The following is a 9,030-nucleotide window of genomic DNA, read 5'->3' as shown; positions in this document are numbered from 1 at the left end:
TTTGAGGAACGTGTCATGTGTCCTCAGTGGGCCAGCCTTTAATGCTTTTGTTGAGAGGATTTTCTATATAATGTCCAACAAATGGTCAGATTCCAGAAACAGATGCAGCACTGTCGTGCGAGGACTTTTCTCTGTCTGTGCAGAAGGACAAAAGACTGCTTGAGTCAGACAGGAGCAACAAAGAGCATTAGTGGAAAAGGTAGACATGGTGAGTCATGATATCTAGTGCCTATTATCATTTTAAATCTGCCTGTCAAATGCTAAACATGTCCAAACTGATCCCGTAGTGGGCGTCCCTTATTTTCATATCTGAAAGGTAGCAACTCTACAGTTGAGGAAGGATTAGCAAAACTTGACTGCAACTCCAGCCTCTCCATTAAATTATGGCAGGGGTATTCTATTCCGGGCCTGGAGGGCCGGTATCCAGGACATTTTAGTTTTAACTGTTTCAACACACCTGATTTCAATCAGCAGGCAATTAACAGGCTGCTTCAGAGCCTGATAAGATGCTGCACAGTTGATTCATCCACTGCATTTAGAGTGTTGGAGCAGAGAAACCACTAAAACCTGCTGGATACTGGTCCTCCAGGCCCAGAATTGAATACCACTAAACTACGTTTTAACTTTGCTGCAAAGCTGAGGCAGCACCAGGGAGCCTTTGGTTATTTATAAGGTCAGTCTGTAGCGGTAATGTGTCGCGATCATGTGTTTTCACAAAGATTAAGTGATGGTGGGATTTTTTTTCACAAGCCACTCCAAAAAGTGTTCTTCACAGTCCCACGTGAACCATCAGGTGATGTAAAGACCAGCAGCTCCACATCTCTAAATTGCTACAGTTTGCTGACTCAAAGCGAAACTGAAGTGTGTACTTCCATTTTTTGTTATTTACATTTATCCTGTAGGTTTCATGCTATGTAGAGTATTGGTTCAGTCTTACGTAAATAATATAGTGCAGTAACGGGTATTTGGTAACTTGAATTAATGTGTGATGAATACATTTGAAAGTATCAAAGAGCTATGACATGAGAAAATAAAAACCTAGATGATGACAAAATGCATTAAAAATCATGGTAACCATGGTAATCATGATAATTGTTAATAATATATCGAATTGAAGGACCCTGAATTTAAATCAAATCAAATTGTGAGGTACCTAAGATTGCACACCCCTTGTCTAAATAGTTACTGTCTAATAGCTACTGCTGAGGGCAGCAGTAGCTCAGGAGGCTGAGCGGGTTGTCCAGTAATCGGAAGGTTGCAGAGTCAATAAACAACCATATAGATTATTACAGACAGTAGTAGGTATAAAAGGAACACTACCTACATGACGCTGTACTCACTGAAAAGTGCAGAAATCTGTGAATGTCCATCAGTGCACGCTTCAGTAAGACTGGTTTCTTTCCTCAGTTTGTCTGACTCTCAGTGAAGGCCACTTTCTCCATTTTGACCCAGTATCCTTGTGTTACAGCCTTTCTCTTGTTTAGGACTGAAATTAATTTTTGGTGTCATTGTCCATTATGCTGCAAGTGCAAACTGAACCCAAAAACCAGGACTGTCTACCCGACCATCTTCTGGTTATGGACAGAAAAAAATGATCATTAACTGTTTTGAAAGTGGTAAAAATCAGTTTGTGTAAATGTATATATTGAGAGGGTCTTTATTGTTAACACAGTACCCTACCCAATGCCACCACCCCTTTAAACCAGGAAGAATACACTCTCGGCTTTCTATCCAACTCCTTGACTGAATCCACACAGGATTCATCATGTGACAAAACATGTGCTTTTTGCAACCATAGCCAACAGAGCCACTTTTGTGAAGTTGTTACTGGACAGTAAAATGTTGGTAGACTGCATAAAATCTCCTGCCTGCATTTGAAACGGGAACGTGTACACCCGTACCATGTTGCTAGACCAGTGTTGTTTTCATTGACAATGATGAATTGATTTTGTTGACACCTCTTTTTCTCACAACAAAAAAAGATCCTGATGAGCTAAAATAGCTCTTTGATGACTAAAACATGACGAAACCTGTGGGAGTTTTCATTGACAAGATTAGACGAGAGTTACTGGCATGAAGCTAATGGTCAGATGAGAAACCGAGCAGACTGGGTCCAACAAAATCTCCCGGTCCACTTCATTTGTGGCAGTTTAACCAACCGTTCTGTTAAGTAAAAACAGCCATACACAAGCTAACATTAATTTCAATTAACCATTCATTTTGGTTCAATTTTCTTCAGTTTGAAGAAATAAGCATAACCATACGTGTGTTTAGACTCATCAGCTTGGTAAAAGTCTATCACGTTTTGTTAACTCAGCAGTAACCCACATACAGGACACATAACTCAATTTCTATTCTCTGCTAGTTCACACAGCTCGCTTACCCGTTTCACACTGGAAGCATCAAGCAGCGCGCAACGGCAGCAGAACGTTTTCATGAACTTCATTGCGGGCCACTGCACACCGGTAGAATCTTGGTGGCGGAACAGCTTCCTTGCTGTGCTCTTCACTGGGCTCACAAGATCACAAAATAAAAATGTGCAGGTTTATCCTTTTCGGGACAGCAGGAGCTCAGGAGGTAGAGTGGGTTGTCCAGTAATCGGGAGGTTACAGGTTCGACCAGAGAATGCTGCTGTTGTGTCCTTGAGCAAGACACTTAACCCCAGAGCCGGATTAACGCAAAGGCAAAGTAGGCACGTGCCTAGGGCCTGATTGGCTGGATGGGGCCCAGACAGAGGGACAAAATAAAAAATAAATAAATTAAAATAAAATGTACAAATGTCCTATGACCAAATTTGTGGATAGGACTCCTATCTACAATTTATTTCAATATTTATTAATTAACTAAAAATAGTGACAATGTTTATCTTAACCATAGACTGTTACATTAGCGATGTCACATTAACGCCAACCCATGACTGTAGCCTACAACTTGGGTGCCACCCAATTAAGGACGTCAGAGAAGCGGTCATAATCAGAGCGGGACACAACAAAGCTAGCAGGTGTTTTTGAGTAGGCTAACTTTCACGATGCTTTCGGGTGCGGCAAAACATAAAAAGAAAAAAATGAAGAGTAACAAAAGAAGAGACAGCGGAGGGGCTTTACAGAAGTTTCTGTCAGGCTGCTCAGGCAGCCGTCCGACAGCTGTGAACCTGCTCAAGTCAGCAGAGCCAGGGGCCGGGCCCGACCCAGACCCGGAGCAGACACAGCCCGAAGATGCAGCGGGAAATGCGGCAGAAGACTCTGTGGCGCCAACGCCGTCAACATCAACGCTGTCACAGAAGGACGAACTGGAAGAACAGCAGCCAGACAGAAGTGAGCCCAGTATAGTTGCAGAAAATATTTTTAATTAAATGTGTTGATTAATTTAATAACACCTAGTGGTTATTTACTGGTACTACTGCCTTAACAATGACACTCACAATGGATGAGATGAGTATAATTTATTAGCATTTAATACAGCTGTGTAATGACGTAAAAATTATTAATATCAAAAAATAGTCTGATAGAATGTTTTACAAACAACACATGACTTATTTTGGCATACAACCAACTAATTTGTAACCAAAGACTAGGCTATGTAAAATGTGAATGAACTTTTATTAGTAACTTTGGTAAGTTTCAGATTTCATTTCATAAAATAACATCGATGGGGGGGTGGTGCAAAAAATGCAGCCTGCCTAGTGTAGTCCATTTATTTAATCTGGCTGTGCTTAACCCACCTTGCCTACTGGTTGTGGTCTGAGGGACCGGTGGCGCCAGTTTATGGCAAGCCTTGCCTCTGTCAGTGTGCCCCAGGGCAGCTGTGGCTACGTCATAGCTCATCCCCACCAGCGTGTGAATGACTGATTGTGTTGTGAAGCGCCTTGGGGCGTTGTAAAACCGTAAGAAGTTGCTATTCAAATACAGGCCATTTAGCCAAACCCTTACATATATTTCCCAGCAGCTTGCAAACATTGAGGCCAACAGAAAAGACACAAGCATCATAATTACCTCCTTTCATTTTGAGGTAAATGTTTGTCATATTTACCTGTGCAGCCATTTCCAAATGACATATATATGAGATTTCCTCTCCCTAATGCTCAAATGACAGATTATCTCATTCCACAAGTGGTAATTTAAGTCGCTGAAACATAAAAAGAAGTAAATGTGCTCATCAACTCTAAGCTGAAGTGCTCATCTGACTCCCTAGAATATTCAATTTCATACCAGCTGCTGAATTTTAAGCGTTGACATTATTTCACTGGCTTGGTTGAGAGTTTTCTGTTTGCAGAGAAAAGTGCTGATATGGTTTACAAATAGCTGTACTGTGATAGGGACGACTGTGCTGATATCCCCGATCACATTTGCTGAGCCGTCTGTGTAAGGGAATTGGTTGAAGGGCTTTTAAATGGAGAATAAATGACAGAGTTCCACTGTGGTGTTATGTTCTACTAAAGTAACAACAACAGCAATGGAGGGAGAAGTAAAAGCAATGCCGTTTCCATGTTGGTGTGTTAAAAAGATTAAAAATGATATTTTCCTGTTTATCCCCTCTGAGTGCTTTTTCATTTGACTATTGTGGAGATTTAACAAAACAACAAACACAATCTTTATGCCCCTAACTTTGTTGGGAGGAGATTCTGTGCAGGCATTCCCACTTTATACCATCTGTAAAATATGTATGAATACTTCATGTCTGCCACATCCCAGAATGGAACGCGTAATCACGTGTCATCACAAGCCCTTATAGGTTTATTCATTTTAAGAAACATCAGGATTATACCAGTTAACTTTCCTGTCTTACATATGCAAATGCAATTGTCCAGTTACATCCTAGGAAGCTTGAAGCACCATCTAGAGATTGATAACGATAGTGGTGAAAAGGCTGGACAAGCATATTTTAAATGTAAAATAAAGAATGAAAATAAAACATGAGCTTGCTGTTAAAAAAGATGGCTCCATAAAATGCTGCTTGTTTGTAATATATTCAGGATCCACTCCAATGTAAGAGAGTGGGAGAAGGAGGCATTCATCCAGACCATAAGGAGCTTAAGTCTCCTCCCTTTTCGGTTGGCTCATGGGTCCCTGGAAGAATGAAAAAATGAATGCAAGTCAACGGGGCTAAAAAAAAGCAAATTTCTAATCCGCTTTGCTTTAAGCCCTGGATCACACATACCTGTTTGCTGTACTGCAATTTAAATGAAAACTAATGATGGGTGATTGGACTATGCCAGTCAAGTGCCTTGCGATTTATCAGCTTGTAAAAGTTTGTAATTAGCATGACTACAAATTAGACATTGGCATGTTGCATATATGACGTCACCACAGAATCTCCTCTCCCCTAGTGTAGCTACTTACCACAGGGCCAGTTTTATGGTTCACACAAAACCTAAAGTAGCGTTTCCCTCCGTTCGAAAATGCCCTTTCTTGGTATTAAAATGCATCTTTAAAATTCACGGACATCATATGTGAAATCCATGGCAAGTAGAATTAGAAAATAGTGTTTTTAGCCTAATTGACTTGCATTAATTTTTTCGTTCTTCCGGGAACTGATGGGCCGGAAGTAGAAGGGTGTGACTTAGGCTCCCTAAAAAAAACACTTTCAAAACAGCTGAAAGTTGTAGAAGTTAGTACAGATGCTCAGGTAATGATGGGATTCCCTATGAGTAAGTAATGATATGCTGATGCTGCCATCTAAGTGATATTTGAATGCAATTTCTGATCCAGATTAGGGCTGGGCAATAAGGCCTAAATTAATATCATAATATATTGAGGATTTCACTTCTAACGATAAATGGACGATAACTACAGGTATGTGCAGAAACAAAAGTTGTCCACTAGATGGGGCTGTCACATGTATTAGTTGAGTCACATTTTTATGTGATTCAAGGTGGTACATCTTCTTAAAGGGACATGAACACTGCCAACCTACACACATCTTTTCATTTTTTATTATCAAATTATTGACATGGGAAAATTTATAACGATAAGAGCCAGAAATTTCGATAACAATAAATTTTCGATTTATTGCCCAGCCCTAATCCAGGTAAAGTCAGATTTTAGGACCTGCTGTCTTTTCCGAGTACTGCGTCTTGTCGGTCATTATTACGTGACAGCGACTAGTCTATGAAAGGCATAAAAAGTCACTACAGAGCAGTGAAGTCGACTAGTTGATACAGCCCCTAACACACAGTCCAACATTTTCCTTCTACAGAAATCATCATTCATTCAGTCTGTGTCAGGGTCAGCAATTTGAATATTTTGTTCTTGAATTGTGACAAAATTATTATTTCTTAAACTTGATTTATAAACTAAGCCAGCCACAATATGATATAAAAGAGGATTTTCAAGAAAACTGAAAATTTCATCTCTGAGGCAAAACTACAAAAATCGGTTTTACATCGAACCGAAGCCTGAGTCTCCAAGCCACTTGATTTATAGGCTTCCACCACCATTTCCACTCAGAAAGTGCTTCATCATTCATGCAGCAGCTTTTACTCAAAGCATCGCAGCGGTCAATGCATCACAGCGTGGATACACTGTATCTCATAAACCAGCTCTCTCCTCCTGTACTTCAATCTCCCTTCATGCTTTGCAGAACCACCATGTTTGTGTGCTCGGAGATCCAGTCTGAGCTTTAGTCATTTCACTACAGACAGAGATGAACAGTACCACCTCTCTGACACGTGTTCTCTGAAGATGAAGCTATGATTGGACGTGATGAGGTCCACATCTAGAAAAAGAGATCATGTCTGTCATCTTTGAGTCGGCTCTCTATTGATTGGCTGTTAGTTTTCTTTTAACAAGCTGGTATGGGATTTTTCCAGCCCCCTCGACAAATCTGCAGATTTATTTGACTGACGTCACAGAGATGGGAAACACTCTCTTTGCTTCTGCACATGGTGCCACAGTTAATAAAGATTGGTGTAAAAAGTTTCCTTCTGATATTCAAATGATGGGCAAATTAATCTTTCGCCTTGAATGCTTCGATTCTGCTTGTGTCTGTACCTCGACTGGGCCAATGCTTCGCTTTTCTTTGTGGTGGCAGCACTGATCTTACAGGCTAACCATGCCAGAGGGAACTCTAGCTGTTTCAGTATGCAAATTTGTCTTGATGCGACACATGAGAACACTGTTCAGCAACAAAATAACACTGATCTCCTCCTGATGGCTTTCCAGTGTGCAGAGGCTTGACAACAAAACAAACCCAAACAATTAAACAGGCCATTGAGATGTTTAAATGAATGCCATAGTAAGTTCACTGAAGAACATACTTGATCAGGAGAACTGTAATACTTCAGTGTTGGACCGCTGGCTTTGTGTTAAAATAAATCAGATGTGTTGGTGAGTAAAACCTCGCAGAGCAAAATCTGTCCAAAAAAATGTGTGTGTTAGGCAAAAAGCAAGAACAAAAGGGAATTGTGTTATAGCATGAGAGGAAAGAAAACTAGAAAATGGATGAGAAGGTGAGAAAAGGTGGGAAAGGGATTTTGACCAGAAGCTGGATTGGCAGAGAAGTGGAAAATAAGAGAATTACAGCAGGACCAAAGTCAGAACAGAGGCAAGAAAACAATCATCAGGCAAACTAGAGAGAATTTAAAGCTGATAACAGGAAGTTTTGTTTGCCAGGACCTCCAGGTCTAGGACCATTGTTCTTGACAGGAAGGATAGAGTAAGAAATGGACCAATGATCATTGCCTTTTCAGAAGTAAGGGCATTGTTTCACTTTGTTGTGATGAAAGAGGGAGATAATAGTCAAGACTCAGGAATTGGTTTTTGCCTTCCAATCCTCACCTATGCTCAGAGGATGTGTGTCTGACGTTCTGTCTCAGATTCTGTTTGTGGTGTTCATGCACATGTGCTCGAAGGAGGAGGGAGTCTGCTTTAGGAATCTCAGTAAATGTCAGTCTCTGTTTTTTTATTTTTGTTTGTTTGGGTTTTTTTTTTTTTTTTTTTGCAGATGATGAAGTTCTGTTGGTATCTTCAAGCCTTGATTTTAGGCAACAGAGGGATGAGAGTCATCTATCTCCTTCAGAGTATTCTGGTCACCTTCCTGAGGATATTCCAGTCACATCCTGGTGTTTAATTTGTCCATAGGAAGCCTAAGTCATTTCTGCATCATGGGTCTCCAGAAGAACGAATAAATGAATGCAAGTCAATGGGGCTAAAAATGCTATTTTCTAATCTACTTTGCCTTACGCCCTGGATCGCACATAATCTTCTCTCCCCAAAGCAGCTGCTACTTACCAAATGACCAGATTTATGGTGGTTCTTTCCTCCTGTGGGAAGTTTGTTGAACTTACAGCCCTTTTCCCTCAGTTTTCTTTCTTTTCAGTCTGGTTCGATGACGTCACTTTTGTGAAGTGCATTTGTAGTCCTGGACTTATTTTCACACAAAACCTAAAATAACTTTTGCCCTTGTTCGAAAATTAGCATGTTCTTGGTATCAAAATGTGTCTTTAACATTTACAGACATCATATGTGAAATCCATGGCACATAACAAGTGGAGTTACAAATTAGCATTTTTAGCCCCATTGACTTGCATTCATTTTTTCATTCTTCTGGGGACCCATGATGTGGAAGCGACTTAGGCTCCCTATTGCTTTTATTGCATTTATTTTATACTTTTTATTTCAAATTGGTGGGCCTCAGTCGTTCTCTCTCTCTCTCTCTCTCTCTCTCTCTCTCTCTCTCTCTCTCTCTCTCTCTCTCTCTCTCTCTCACACACACACACACACACACACACACACACACACACACACACACACACACACACACACACACACAGAGAGAGAGAGAGAGAGAGAGAGAGAGAGAGAGAGAGAGAGAGAGAGAGAGAGAGAGAGATAGAGAGAGAGAGAGAGAGAGAGAGAGAGAGAGAGAGAGAGAGAGAGAGAGAGAGAGAGAGAGAGAGAGAGAGAGAGAGACATACACACACACAGAGAGAGAGAGAGAGAGAGAGAGAGAGAGAGAGAGAGAGAGAGAGAGAGAGAGAGAGAGAGAGAGAGAGAGAGAGAGAGAGAGAGAGAGAGAGAGAGAGAGAGAGAG

This window comes from Nothobranchius furzeri, chromosome 12, assembly GCF_043380555.1.
Source record: "Nothobranchius furzeri strain GRZ-AD chromosome 12, NfurGRZ-RIMD1, whole genome shotgun sequence".
In the NCBI taxonomy this organism is placed as follows: Eukaryota; Metazoa; Chordata; class Actinopteri; order Cyprinodontiformes; family Nothobranchiidae; genus Nothobranchius; species Nothobranchius furzeri.
This window is presented reverse-complemented; position numbering follows the sequence as displayed.